Raw genomic sequence first — 15,313 nt, forward strand, 5'->3', positions numbered from 1 at the left:
CAACTCAATTGCCTGGGCCGGTTTGCATTCCCAGTCCAGCCCTGAGCAAGATGTATTGTGGCCCAATGTTCTGTGGTAGCTTGGCCTTGACAGCTTTCCTATCAAGTGGGGAAACCTCAACCCTACTTCTCGAACTCAATTAATGCTGCAACACGGACGCAGATTCTTCATATGAGATCACTTGCCCTTCCTATCCGGGACTTTAATCCTCGGTGGCCTGGCCTGAGCACCAATAAAGTCTGTAGGTTATGCCACAAAAGCCAAGAAACTCGGCCCATTTGTTCTGTTGTTTCCCTGCCTTAGATCTGCAACTGAGACTTGTTTTTAAACCAGTTTTTCTGACTGATGGAGTACGGGCGTGCAAACAAGCATTGCTCATTTGCTTTAGTAGCAGGTCATCTAGGGTACTGGGGAGATGTGCGAAATATGTGAATATAGTGAGACACCAGCTCCGTCAAGCAAGATCTGCAGCACTTCAGCGGGAACAAAGACAGTCTTAAATTTTAGCCTTTGTTTTCCGCCCATGTTAGAACTAGGTGGGGACTACGTCTTGTACCGTGATCTTTCCCTGTTCAACCAATTTAGCATTTTCATCATGGTCTTCTAGGGGCTGAAAATAATACAATTAAGATTAATAGAATAGCAAATTAGCTATTCAACGGGCAAGGCACTTTAGCTCAACGTCACACCTTCACTGGATCCTTAGTTCTGGCTTTATACAATAGCTAGGTGATCACCATGTTTGTTAATAGATTTACTGGTTTTACGATCGACTGCGAAAATTGTAATTGCTCTGGTAGGGATTAGTAACATAATAAGTACATTAGACATAAAGGCACTAGGATATTACCTGGCGACCCCGGTTAAGTTGGGGGGGGGGGGGGTTTAAAGAGTTCTCCAGTTCATTAAACACGGTATATATGATTCAAGACTGGTGCCACTCAGGATAGTAAGCAGATATTGACAAACAGAACGGAAATAGCTCATAATAGTTATCTCATCGTAAACCAGTGGATTTATGTGATAATGCAGTGCATAATGGATGTAGCACGTATACTGTTTGTTAAAAAAAAAAAAAAAATTCTGTACCATCAGTAGCTTGACGGCCGTCCTGAGAGGTGATGCTTTTGTCCAATAAAGGTATAGCAGCCTTCCAAAAAAAAGAAAAAAAAGACATAAAGGCACTTAAAACACCTCAGGAGTCAAACAAAAGGATGCACTTTTATGAAAGCTATGTTAAAGGACTGATGACTGTTAACTAGGATACCCTAGCTCCTTTTACATGAAACAACTTTAGACTTTTATATATTGATTATAAGCCTTACACGGAGGGTGCATTAGAATATAAATAAGGTTGAAGTTCGCAATGTATCGTTAAGATACCTGGACTGGTCTATTTCCCTAATAATTAATTATTTCTTACTGTGAAGCTATGGTATTGGTCTTATTTGTGAAATTTACTGGTGAATTGTTTGATTTTATGTCAGAATTGTTAAAGGTTTTAATTAACTAAACAAGAAATGTATACATACATACATGAAGGGACTATTATGCAATATGTGCTGTTTTTAGCCCTTTTTATTTTTAGATTGAGGAGGGCCCGAAAGGTTCCCCAACAATCAAGTTTTGCAAAAAATGTGACAAACCAAAACAAGCATTGGCAAAGCCAAATGGCTGGCAGCCAATACCTGGCCTATTGGCCTTGCCAATTCTTGTTTTCAATATTAAAGGCATGACTAACTTTACTTTACCTTTACCCTTATTGATCTCAGCTAAGATATTGACCTTAAGGAGCATCATATCACACTAATTTAGCAAGAAGGTCCTGGAGGATTTATAGGTATTGATGCAATCTAATTCTAATCGCCCGGATGGCTGGCGGAGGGAGCAGCCTCTTACTCTGTGGCCCGAGTGGACCACTTCAACTTGTACCTACTGCTAGGGCTGAAATGCTGAAGAGACTCTGTGGCCTATATTTTCCAAGGCCCGACTGCCACCTGCAAACTGCTAGTGCCTGGCTTCCCCGCAGCGCAACCAGGACGGTGCGCCCACCACTGCACCGCCCACCCCATTACTGCAAGTGAAACTAAGTGGGTGCCCGGACATGAGGAAGCACAAGTCTGTCTGTGGGGCCGCGATGGCGGCTCTCCCTCTGGGGTTGGAAGGTCCGCACTGTACGGGACTGGACACTCGCTCGCCCACAACTGCTGTGGCATGCCCTCACTTAAGGACCTGCTGCTCAAGGCCTCCTCCAAGAAATCTGACATGCCGCGGGACATCTTACCCACAGAGCTAGAGGATACTGAGGCACAGACTCCAGGCTCTGGCCAGACGGATACGGAGGGCCTCCTCACTTCCGCCTACATGGAGGCATTGTTTGGTAGATCACTTATTTTGTTTTTAAATCTTGGCAATGGGACCAATGCAATGTGAATGAAGACCTTTAAACGTTATGTTAAACGTAGCAGGAGCCTAAGATGCTCAGATGAAAATACAAGCGGCTGCCTCAAAACAGTGGTCTCCACCGCCCCTTCATGCTGGGGAGAGGTGATGCAATTCAAACTTTAGGCAAGGTGAATGGAAGATATTGAGAGATTTTTAAGGTATCAAAACAGAACGAGCTTCAACGCTAGGAGCATTGGGGGCGAAGTTGTGAGAGAGGAAGCAGCACATGAGTGAGAGAGTAAGAAAAACAAGTACACTTCCATGAAGTGCTGAAAGCAACAACAAAAAAGTAGTCCCGGAATGTGAGCAGTGGAAGAATGCAAGTCATCCAGTCAAAAGGATGTAAAGAGGCTATGCTCAATAGGAGGTACAAATAAAAGATGGGCAAGCTGGGACAATGAAAGCCATGGAATAAGAAGCAAGAAAATGAGAGTGACAATAAAGCCAATCAGTGGTAAGCAAATGGCGGTCTGTAAGTTCTTGGTAAGTTCACAGTGGGTCTTTGGCAACCAGACAACTTGTACCATGTGGAAGACCTGACCTGGCTTCATCTACAAGAAGGACTATCACGTGCTCAAGGTCTTCCTGCACAGCATTATCTGGGATGCCATCACCTACATCAAGAACACCCCCCCGAGAGCCTCAGTTCTGTCCCTAGTTTACAGAGCTTCCTTATCACCAAAACTTTGAAGGAAAGTCCACCTGTGATGGCTTCAGAGGTCTGGGCTCTCTCCTTTGTTCCAGTTTGTCTGGGGGTGTCCCAGCCCAGGTGCAATGTGACAAGCTAATTATCAGATGCACATTTCCTCCCCATTATGTGAGGAGGTGTTTGATCCTGTCAATGGAGAGCAGAGTAAATAACTTGGCCAAGAAGGGGGGGGACACAGGCCTGAGATCGGATTCTGTGGTGAGCCAGGGAAATATGACAAATCTTAAAGTGTCATAAGATGTGCATGTCAAATATTGGGAACTGTAAATTCATACTTGTGCTGCTTTGGTACCTAGTTGGATCCTGCAGGCCTAAGGAAAGCGAAATTGTACTTTAAGGCAGATTTTGGCTATAATATGTACACAGGGTAAGCATCGCACGTCCTCGGTAAGCACTACAGACCTTTGCTATAAATGCTCACTCACATTACAAGGCCTACCCCCAGTCAGTACCAATCCTTTCAGAGTACCCTCTGCAACAGGGTATCTGTGTGCAAATACTGGGCTCTGCACAGTGGTAGTCTCACATGCCCAACCTACACCCTGTGCACATGAATGTGCCCACATATTCATGTGCAACCAAACCAGAGCCTCTTACCTTAGGTGTGCAGCAGGAGCCTTTTCTTAAAAGGCAGACACTAGCAGTGGGCACACACAGTCCAATTACTGTGAGTTTTCTGTGAGTGAGATTCAGCAGGTGAGGCTCACTCACAATAAAAGTTTTAAAAAATGGGGTATTCAAAAGCGAAAAATCCCAGGACTTAATGGGCGGAACCACTTTGTTACAGTGAACACAGCACTGTGGGCAATAGAACGCTTTAAATGAGCACCAGAGTACGTCACACATTTTTTTATTGGAGTATTTTTTTAGGCACAGGGAAGTTAAATGAGTTGCTCAGAGACAGAGGATGTTGAGCCCATGCTGGAACTTCCCCAGTTACAAAGTAGACAGCTCTCACAGCCAAACATATAACTACTGTTGGCCTTGGTCCTAGCTGTGTAAGATCCTCGTTTCTGTAGTGGCAGGCGAGCTCTGCCGGACCTCCTATGATAGAGGGCACGTGACAAGAACCAGGAGCACGTCAGAATCACACAGGAAGTTCCATGGGTTCTACACTTCTCAGGCTGCAAGTCTCTGGTTCTGCCATCTAGGCCTGTTGGTCTGTTCCCGGTCTTAAAATCGTGGCCTTTCTTTGTAGGACAGTTTCTATCATTTAGATGAACCTGACCCGGACCAACAGTCCTTCATCAACTCATGAAATCCCAATTAACAGCCATGATTGATAAGTGACTGACTCAGCCACTGACACAGGATTGTGCCAGGCTTGTGACTGACTCTGACCCAGCCCTCCCTCACCTGGCCTGACATGGGAGCTACGCACTTTCCTCTGTGCCCGTCGGCCTCGGTGATGACAAAAAGTGAGCAGCGTGTTTGTAGCCGGTGTTTGTTCTGCTGTGCTGAGTTTGCTGTCGGTGGATCTTGGCAGCCCTGATGGACTTTCCTATTCAGTTAGCTTCGTCTGTTATTGTTAAGGTTTTTCCTAGGAGAAGCAGATTGGAAAACATGCCAAAACCAACAGAAAGTGGCAGCAGGTACCACAAAGAGCCTACGAAGAAAGGGCATCCCTACAGGGCTCAGGGAGTCATGGGCGTAGTTGGGTGCAGAGACCGTAGGTGCAGTGGCATGGAGGGAGTGTTCTTAGGGGTCCATTGTACCCCAAATATAGCTGCATTCACCAAGAAACCAAAAGGTGTGGGTGCAATGTTACTTGAATGCATGGTCGAAAATGGCACCCTTATTGCCACGCCACTGTAAGGAGTGGAGAATACTGGGTGGGGCAAGTACTGCAGCCCCAGCAACCCCTCTCCCGCTTCCCCCTTCCCCCTCACCACCATCTCATCCCTCGTCCCTGGGCCCAAGTCACTTGCAGGATTTCCCTTCTATATCCCACTAACAGTGCTGGAATTTGAGAAAAAAAAATTACCCTGGGAACTGATAAATTGGGGCTCAAGGTGTGGCACAAGAAAGGGGGTGGAGTCATGAGGGGCGGACCTTAAAACGTTGAATCTGACATTCATTGTATACCTTTTTATTTAAATAAATTTGCTGCAAGGAAATTGGCAACAAGGAAGAATGTGACAATAAATCTGTTCTGCTTAATTAGTTGGTCACCAAGAGGCAACATTTTAAAATATCTCATGGGTTAAGGCCCTCCATGCAGTGTGTGACTAGCAAATTTCAGGGGACAATAATTGTGATATAATTCTGGTGGTGAATGCAGTTGCTGGAGAGATCTGTGTTTTGTCTAGTCATGGTTATGACTCCTAAAGTAGGATAAAGGGGTTAATGTGCCTGCTGCAAAGTACATCGTGTAACATGCAGATCACAGATTTGTATATGATCACGCCAAAGCAAAGTAGGTTACTCTTTTTGACCCAGAGATCCTTGTGTTACCTCTAGTTTGTACATTGCAATCCGTCTAATATCACACAGTGTGCTATTAACCAGGTTTCGAGGAAATGCAGGCAAACTGCAAGTCATGAGTTTAGATCCTTATTGTTGTTTTTCTCAACCTGGTTTGCAAACAAGGGTTTCTTGTGGGGGGGGGGGGGTGGGGGTAGTAAAGTCTTGTTAGTACATACAAAGCTAATCACTGTGTTAAGTTTTAAATCCTGACTTTGTGTTTCTACCGATCGTGCACCTAATATAATATCTGCAAGTATGAACGATATGCGGCTCCTACTTCTTATAACCTGATTTTGTTGTGTAATAGTTCTGTACACTGATTTACACACCTACATGATTGTCTCTCTCTCTCTGTGTGATGTAAAGCTTTTTTAGCACCCTACAGTGGGATAAGTAGTGCTATAAAAGAGTAAAAAAATTAATAACCAAGTGCCATTTAAATCGAAATATGTGTCATTACGCACACACTGAAACACCTGGCCTTCTTATGGTGAGTGCATGCACATCTCTTTCATAGGGGTGTGGAACAAAGTGAAAAACATGCCTCCAAATCATAGTTTCTCCTAAGAACTTGTGTAATGGTAAGCTATGTGCCTTTATTTCTATTCATTGAACTAGTAACCTAGGTGTTAAGCTCCAGATAGCTCCCAACCAGGATGAATCTTGATTAAAAGAAGAGATGATGGCCCTTTAAGTCAGACCTTTGTTTTGGGCCCAGCTGGAAGTCAGAATAAGAAAGCCCCTCGCTGCCTGCAGGCTGCTGCTCTGAATAGAAAGCAGATAATGTGCGGGTGCTGCTGAATTGTGCCCCTGCGCCGGAACATGACACAAGGACAAATTCAGTATGTTACACTGTGTCTGCTGGATCCCATATCCAGCTGATAAATGGATGCTGTGGCAGGGACACTGTGCCATCGTTGGCACCGCTGTAGTGTGCCTTCCTACAGTGCCAGACTGGGGAACCAAAAGCAGCCCTGTCAAATAGTGGCATACGGCAAAATGATGGGGCCTCCCTGCAGAATGTGGTGAGGTGCTCTTGGGATTCCGTTATCTCACAAATATTCATAGACTTTAGGCTGAATGGGGGGGCCCAGAGACTTGGTGGCCCCCTTGCGCCGCAGGAACTGTAAGCCATGTGTTATGCCCCTGCTGGCAAAAATCCTCCAACCAGTCCCACATCCATACTCTCCTCTCTCTTTCCATTCACCCTCTCTATTTCCTTCTCTTGGATCTCTTTATCTGCACCTTCCACTGTCCCTCGTTGCCTTTCTTTTCTTGAATCCCCCCCCATGCTTGCCTCAACCAACCTCAGGGATCTGGGGAAGGTGGCAGCAGCACCACCAGTGGCCCAGGGCTTTCAAAACCAGCCACAAATGGCTCCAACCCCCCTGGAAATGCCTGATGCTATAAAAGGCCTGTCTGGCCCTGCCTTGCTACACTGCTTCACATCCAGGCCACTACAGCACTCCTCATACCCTTTGCACACCTTGCCCTCAGAGGAGTCATCAATACACCATGGGCAGATGCCACTTTCCCTCCTCCCTTGCCCCTCCTTCATACCTCCTGTGCCACTGACATATCACCAAATGCTCCCTTGAGAAATCAAGGCACGCTTTTCTGATCCATCAACAGCAGTCACCTGCAGCCCAGTCCACACTTCGTCAAGGGCAGCCTCACAAGCCTCCTTTCATACCCCAGGGAAACGAAAGCCCTTCTTCTGCCCATTCAAGCAGTGACAGCTCTCCATGCTGCCGTCTACAACGTCACCGTCAGCCTCGCCACAGCCATCCTTCATACCCAGGGAAAACCGTCATTCCAGCCCCCTCTAGCAGTCACAGTGCTCCTTACTCTGGGGCATATCATCAACGAGGCGATAAAAAATTATCTCCGCTTTTGCGTCCGTTTCCGGGTGAAAAGCGGCGATAATTTTATCGCCTAATCAGCAAGGTCACGCTATCGCGTGAAACCTTGCATTAGCGCCTGAAATCTGAACACCCAGCTTTGCATCTCTAATGAGATGCAAAGTGGGCGTTCCTGCCCTGACATAACTGGAAAAATGTATTTCTCCTATCATCAAGCCCCACCCTATGAAGCATAGCGGCAAGAAATGTAGCGATAACCCCTGTTATCGCTACTTTCCTTACGCCTGCTTCAGGAATGACTTAGCCATGATATCCTATGGAAGGTGGATATCATGGCTGAGTTTGCCTTGCCCTATCATCAAGCTAACGCCAAACTTTGTGAGATTATCGCTGGATTTCCAGTGATAATCTCACGTTTGGCAGTTAGCGCTAGGATTTTTATCGCTTTTGAGATAAGCGTTGCTAATAGCACGCTATCTCAGCGATAAAAATCCACATTAGCCGGCGATAATTATCCAAGCGCTAAGTGCGCATAGCGATAATTATCGCCGGTCCTTGATGATATGCCCCTCTGTCCTTACTATCCACTGCGTTCTACACACTGCGAAGTGTGTGTCTCAGAACACGATAACTTCCCCTCGGTGGTCACCACACTCAACATGGGAAGCACTTCCCACATAGGACCAAAAAAAAAAAAGACAACAATACCCCACCAACCACGCGCCTGTGCAGGCACGCACATCAGCTATGGAACTCCCCTCCCCCCAACAGCCTCAACCAGTCACAGCTCCCCATTACTACCCACTACGTCACCGACAGCCTCCCACAGACATCCTTTATTCCACCTGCGCCCCCGCCAGGCCCAGCGGCACCCCGTCACCTGCCCTGTGCCACAGCCCCTCGGCGCTCCTTCTTACCCACTGTACAACACAGCCAAGGGGCATCAAGAGAACCCCTCGCCCAAGTAGAGTCAGGTGCCAGAGAGACCGCAGGGCGGAGTGAATGATCGCGACACTGCGAGAGTTCCCGCCCGTTGATGCTGGTGATCACGGTATGGCTGGGGTATACATGCTAATAGACCCGATTTCGGAGGGAGACTCCCGATTTGTGAAGCAAAAAATGATGTACATTTGTCTGTCTTTCACCTGAAATGGCTACTTCATTAAAAGTCAACGGTGGAAATGACATTATTCCGATTATTTTTACAAATCTCACACTTTCCTCTTCTAATATGTCGACATGTATGGGCTGGGACCACCGTCAGTCATAGCGTTGCACTGGCCAGCGCCCCCAAAAGATAATCTCCTCCTTCCATCTGGACTTACCCCTGCAAACTAGGGCCAGAGGGCCTTCGGTTATGAAGTAAACTTCGCCTGCAGCGTTTCTCCATCTCTCTGTCTGTTAAAAGATGCAGACAATGACAAATATTTAAATTTTAGCTTTTAGAACTTGTTGCTTTTCTTTATTGTACTTGGGCGCCACCTGCCACTCACACTATGTTGTGGTGAGAGATCTCACTGCTCACTAACCTAAGGTAAGGCCAGAGGCTTGCCACCCAAGCCAGTGTCACTAAGCTACCAAAATAAACAATGCAGACACAAACACGCTCGCCGGCAACTGCCCAAGCAAAATATTTGAAAGAAAGGTTACACTAAAGCTCTAAGACAATTGGGAACACAGTGACACCCTACAGGGGAGCCATGGTGGCCTCTAAACAAATGCAAATATGGCATCCACCCATATAGGCATCAGGATGGAACCAGCCATCTTGATGGACATCAGAGAGGGCCCCGTCCCACATGTGGCTATCAGAGTAGGACCAACAACGGTTCAGTGAAGACACATCTGGGCATCAGAGATGATTTACATAATTAACCTTCTGGATACCGGGGAATAAATGTATACCTTTCAAGACACCACTATTTGGCAAACACCTAACTCATTCCTGGAACGGCCTTCGTATTTACAATTGCCGGGCGCATCTCTAGTAGTTCCCGAACGACCCCACTAGGGCCATCCTGTGAGAAGCAATGGACTTAGTTCTAACAAGCAGAGGATGCGCATTGGGCTGGCCAGCCAAGACTCAGCAAGCCTCCATTTTGTCTGCATTTAGAGGGGTACTGATTGGAAGAATGGGATTCTTTTTTAGGTTTTAGGGGCTAAAGCTTCACACATCCAGTAATTAAATGTCAATCCAACATGTATCAATTAATGGTAATAATGTCCAACATAGGTATCTTATGTAATATTATACACAGCTAATTGCATTCATCAATTATTTATAAAGACAAAGAAGAGATCCAATTTGTGACCTGGGTAGAAGGTATTCCATTTTCTTCGATTGAAGCAAAACTAGCCAATTGATGCAATAACAGCCAGCACTTGTTTTGCCCTGTAGCGGCACGCCGGCCTGGGGCCTTTTGAAGGCTTGCCGTTAAGCTAATCAGAGTCAATAATATAGTCTGTCTAACAATCACGAGGGCAAGACTCGCAAAGCTTTCGATGGAGGTGTATCAGGTGAGTGGCGGCTGCTCCATTAAGGCGGAGAAGCGTCGCCCCACTGCTCACAATCAGTGTAAAATAAGAAATAAAATAATGATAACTGAAGTTATTATCATTTTATTTTTAGTACCATCAGGTTGGGGGGGCAGGGCTTGACTCCCCTGATGTCGGGGAGAAAGAGTGGTTGCTGCACTCTAAAGTGCGCATGACACATTGGCTGGCCCTCTCGGGCTGGCCAAACTTTCATGCGCACTTTGCATGTTCTCCTCGGAGGCTGCCTTACAGCCTAGGTGGAGAACATGCCCAGACTCCCATTCCCTGTCTGAGTGCCGAACCACGGTGTTCAGACCAATCACAATGCTGCATTGCAGCGTTGTGATTGGCTCAGAGGATCCTGGGTCCTTCCTGGAAGACAAGTGGAAGAGACACAAAGTGGGAGAGACGGCGGAGCGACGTGGCTATCAGGTAAGAATTTTTTTTTTAATCTTCCCCTTCCCCGCCACCACTGTACCATACTGGCCGCCACTGATTAGGTCATCTACAATTCCTTAAGTGGCCATAAGTTGCATGCGGCATTGTCTCAATTCAGGTCCATCTGCTGAAAGGAAATCTTGTCTCATGCGGGCTGGGACGTGCATGAACTCGAAGTTCATATGTTGTGTTGTTGTTGCCTAAAAGCGAGAACAAGAAAGGACATAAAAACAAATAAGACATTAAAAATAATTCTATATTTAACATCCTCTAAAATCAAAAATCCCAAGAGTATGCCCGATCCAAACATTTCAACTACTAAAACAATATGCAATTCATCATTTAATGACCAGCGCAAACAGAGGTAATTTGCTAAGGTAAATAATGCACATTAATATTTAAAAAACAGGAAAGAACACTTCTTCCAAGAATCCAGTTTGAAAGGCACTCTTCTCCCACACAGCACTTTATAATAGCAGCACCAAAGGGCACACATGCATGACTTTCACAACTGCATGTCTTGAGGCCCTGGCCTGTGGCACAACCTATGCATTGATGTATGTCTAGCAATTAGAGCACAAACCCAGCTAGAAAGCAAAGGCGTGCTGAACATGGGTGGGAAGGGTGAGTTAGAGTTCAGGATAGTTTACAATAACACATGATGTTAGTGGAGGCCTGATCATATCGTGTGGGTATTAGTGGTCTCTGAAGAGGTGGGTCTTCAGCTTCTTTCTGAAGTGCAGAATTGTTGGGGCAGTTCTGATGTTGAAGAGGATGTCGCAATAAATACTGGGAACAAGAACAGTAGTAAACAGATGCCATTGTTACTTAGAAAATGTGTTATGAAATGGGCACTTTTTATCAACCGTTTTAACCCCTTCGCTGCGGCGGGAATTCTGCTGCGGCGCTGGGGGGGGTTTGGGGGCAGCGCGGTGGCGCTGTGCTCATGACGGAGCCACTCCGTCATGAGCCACGGTTGAGCTGTGCTCATGACGGAGTGGTTCCGTCATGACTCCGCCCACTGCGCTAATCGCCCGCACAGGCGGGGAATCAGCGCAGCGTGGGAGGAGCGGCGGCCAACGGCCGCAGCATGACGGAACCATTCCGTCATGAGCACACGGCACCCGTGGCTCATGACGGAGTGGCTCCGTCATGAGCGCTGAAGGGGTTAAAATTAGAGCGAATAAAAACAGTGATAGGGGACATCACTGAGGAGTTCTTCTACCCTCTAGGATGACTCCGAAGAGTGTGTTATTTAGACGCACCTTCTCTGTAGGCTTGTAGTGTTGCGCAATATCCATCGCGTCATTGACTCTCCTAGGATCCCCCTGTAGACCCTCATACATAAAGTCCCAGTCCACCCTGTTGATGTTTTTAAGCATCAAGGGCCCCTAGCACCGTGTTCCTACTGCCTAAGCAGCCTATATCTATGAGATGTAATGCTCTCTTTGCATTACCACTTGCTTGCCTCCATAGGCTAAAGCCAGCCTGATCAGGGTGTATGATCTCCTCCAGAAGCTCCTGAAGGTGGAGTGTAGCCATCTTCGTCAATATGTTAGCATCAGTATTAAGTAAGGATATAGGCCCATATGAGGAGCACTCACCATCATGCGTGCCTGGCTTCAGAATTAGGGATGCCACTGAATCCAACATTGTTTGTGTTTCTTCTCACCTTTTGATGATTTTGAGGTATACGTTTTGCATTGGTTGTAGCAGTTGTCTTGCAAATAACTTATATAATTTTGCTGGCAAGCCATTGATTAGAATTTAATATAACCTAGTTTTGCTTTCGTGTACTTCTGAGTTGCTTGAATATTTCTTCCCTAATGGGTGCCTGTGCTCCTCCCATATCATTAAGTAGGGCCCTCTCTGAAGCCGGCATCAATGCCGTCCCTCCATATTTAGGGTGTGTAGTATTTTTGCTCCTGTGAATGACTATCTTTAAGTGTCCACCCGGAATCATAGGGCTCGCCACCCATTCAGCCATGGCCTAACCGTTTGATGTAGAAATTATCCTGATCCTGACTGGGGCAGTATATGGGAGCTGGGTCAAGGGCTCCAAATTGAGAGTCCTACTAATAGCTACCCATCTACCTTCTATGGTAAAGCATATTTGAAACCTTCTTAGGTATAGGTATGCTAGAGAATTCATGGATATAAAACTATATGGCCTAAGTCCAAATATCACAGATCCCAATCTGTGCCCTGAAGCCTAATATCATGCTTGAAAGTAACCACCTCCTGGACAAGAAGGCGATAACCACTAGCATCAGGATTAAAGGGCACGCAGACACAAAAACGGAGCAGTTTGACATCAGCTCCTAAATCACTGCGGCTTTCTTCCAGCTCCAGCTGCATTAATGGAAGTATAAGCTTTTGAAGGAAGCCAGTCCGCGCCAACACTATAGGGCTCTAGGTGCAATCCCATAGCTCCGCTCCACATGTGGCAGGAGCACCTGATGTGTTGCAATTCATTCTCAAGGTTGCTGAAGCTGCATTCCCTCTAAAGCAATAACTAAATCTGAGGTTGACTAGGATTTGCCTAATGTTGCCCTACTCTCAGTCGTCAAATCATTTTCTCACCCATTAGCTCTAAACCTGGAGCCAAGTACGCAAAGGTGTAAACATTTCCAATAATTGACCACCAATCAAAAATTCAAACAAATTAAAGTGAGCTCAATGTCATTATTTAATTTTTTGATACATATGTACATGTTCTCAGTGATTAGAGAAAGCTTAAAAAAATCGTTTTGTAGAGCCATCTCTGTTGGATCAGCAGAATTATTTGCAAAATAAACAGATGAAAGTTAACACTATTCATTTTTAGACCACCAGCAATGTGATCTAAGAGGATATTGATGAAAGATTGAACATGTAGAGGCAAAGAATTCAGGCAGACCACACCTAAGCTCTGTGCAGTTTATCTACCGAGGCCATATTTAACATCAGCAATGTTCCTGCTAGTGATCCCATCAGTAGGTGACCCATGGTGGGCCCAATGCTGGTCCAACCGCGCTTGGCTTCAGGGTCTCCATAGCGCTGAATGCCAACTGAACATCCATAAATCTCCACGAACAAATGCCCTTTCGCAATGGTCACATATTTCCATTGTAATTAAATGCAGCTGTAGGCATTGCTTATAGGTGCCCACCCATTTAATCACTGCCTGGGTTGGTGATGTTATCACATCAGAGTTATTCCAGACTTTTTTGAGGTTTACAAACACATCTTTAAAAGAGGCACAATTCTTCCTCTTACCAGAAGAAGGTGTCTGCAGTTCAAATGGCATTAAATTCAAGGCCTTGGACCCACCCAGAAATGATAACATCAAATTCCAGAAGGATCTGATAGGACAAATCCGAGCCCAGGGACCTTTCTGATTTCAAGCTAACACAGAGAGATGATGGAGGGAGTGCTGAAACTTTTCAGACACTCACCCCCAGTCACAGATCTGGGTTGAATCCATCATCGATGTTTAGCTCACTTTGCCACCCCAATTCAGACCCAGCTATATGCAAATCAGTCTTGACCCTGTGTCTCATGGATACAGTCCAGCCCGAACTGCCAAGCCAGGTCTGCCCTGGACCGGACACAAGCATCCTTAGAATGGTTTCGGGGTGACACCCCTCATCAGTCACGCTAGCTTGAATCCAGTGGCAAAGTGAGCAAGGGACCCACGTCTGAGCATACCCTGCCAACTAAGGACAAGCAAAGCAAACAGAAAGAGATGATGGAAGGAGCGCTGACATTTTTCAAACACTCACCCTCAGTCAAACTCTTCAGCATTTTCACCATTCAATGAAATAAGGAGGAACACCTGTAGATTCTGTCTTTCTGGAGAAGAGAGCAGAGTGGTAAACAAACAGAGACCATGGAGCATGACTTTGCGCTTACAGATTGAGGGGTCCAGTCAGTGGCACTCAATAAGGAGTTGATCTTAGGCCCTACTTTGCAATTCCATTGCTGCCCATTGTAGGTTTCAACTTAGTGGTGGTTCAGTAGTGTACAGGGCAAAACTCCACAGCCACACCGGCCATTCTACCACTCCGGCATTTCCCTGGTAGGTTGGAGGTTAGTGTACTGCTTTCAGAGCAGGATGAGCTGCCATGGCCTATTATGCATTAATGACCCCATTCTAGTTGCAGCCTACTGCAGTGTGGGGCTGGTTCCAACATTTTCGTTAGGGGTGGTTTTGGTTTCCAATTCCGCCCAGGCAAACGTATAGTAATTGTGTTCGTACAGAGTAGAGGTAAAGCAAACAGCTGATCTGGTAATTGCCAAGGGAATGCGGAGGGTCATTGCTAAGAGGGAGGTATACCTCCAACAGCGTTTGAGCGCGGTAATTTTTGGCTGTAATATTCCACTGCTGCACCCCGCCCACATCTCTTGCAACGACCAGGTTGTGCGCATGGGGCTGGTCCAAGGACTCCAATGCAAGTGTCTGGCTACTTTTGAATCGGAGATCTTGCAACGCCCGAACTCAAACACACCGCGTAAGGCTTTTTTTCATTGCGCTAAGGTAAAATGCAGGTCAGACACACCCATTACCAAAAATATAATTACATATTTCTCTCCATGGCTTGCATGCATCAGCTTTGAACGGTGCCAATGTACATAGCCAAGTTTAAAAATCGAAGATTAAATGTATAGAATTTGCATTAAAGATGGAATTTATATATTAAGGTATAATACAAAAAAGTGACAAAAATGCAAGAACGATATATAAGTATATCTACCCCTGTATCTATATCTAAATCCATATCTATCTATAAATATATGGAACACGCTCTTTTTCTTGAAGGTAAAGAAAAAGAGATGCTTTCCCATTTTAATTCCCATTAGAAAGTTTGTTCTGTGA

Source organism: Triturus cristatus, chromosome 7 (assembly GCF_964204655.1).
Source record: "Triturus cristatus chromosome 7, aTriCri1.1, whole genome shotgun sequence".
Classification (NCBI taxonomy): domain Eukaryota; kingdom Metazoa; phylum Chordata; class Amphibia; order Caudata; family Salamandridae; genus Triturus; species Triturus cristatus.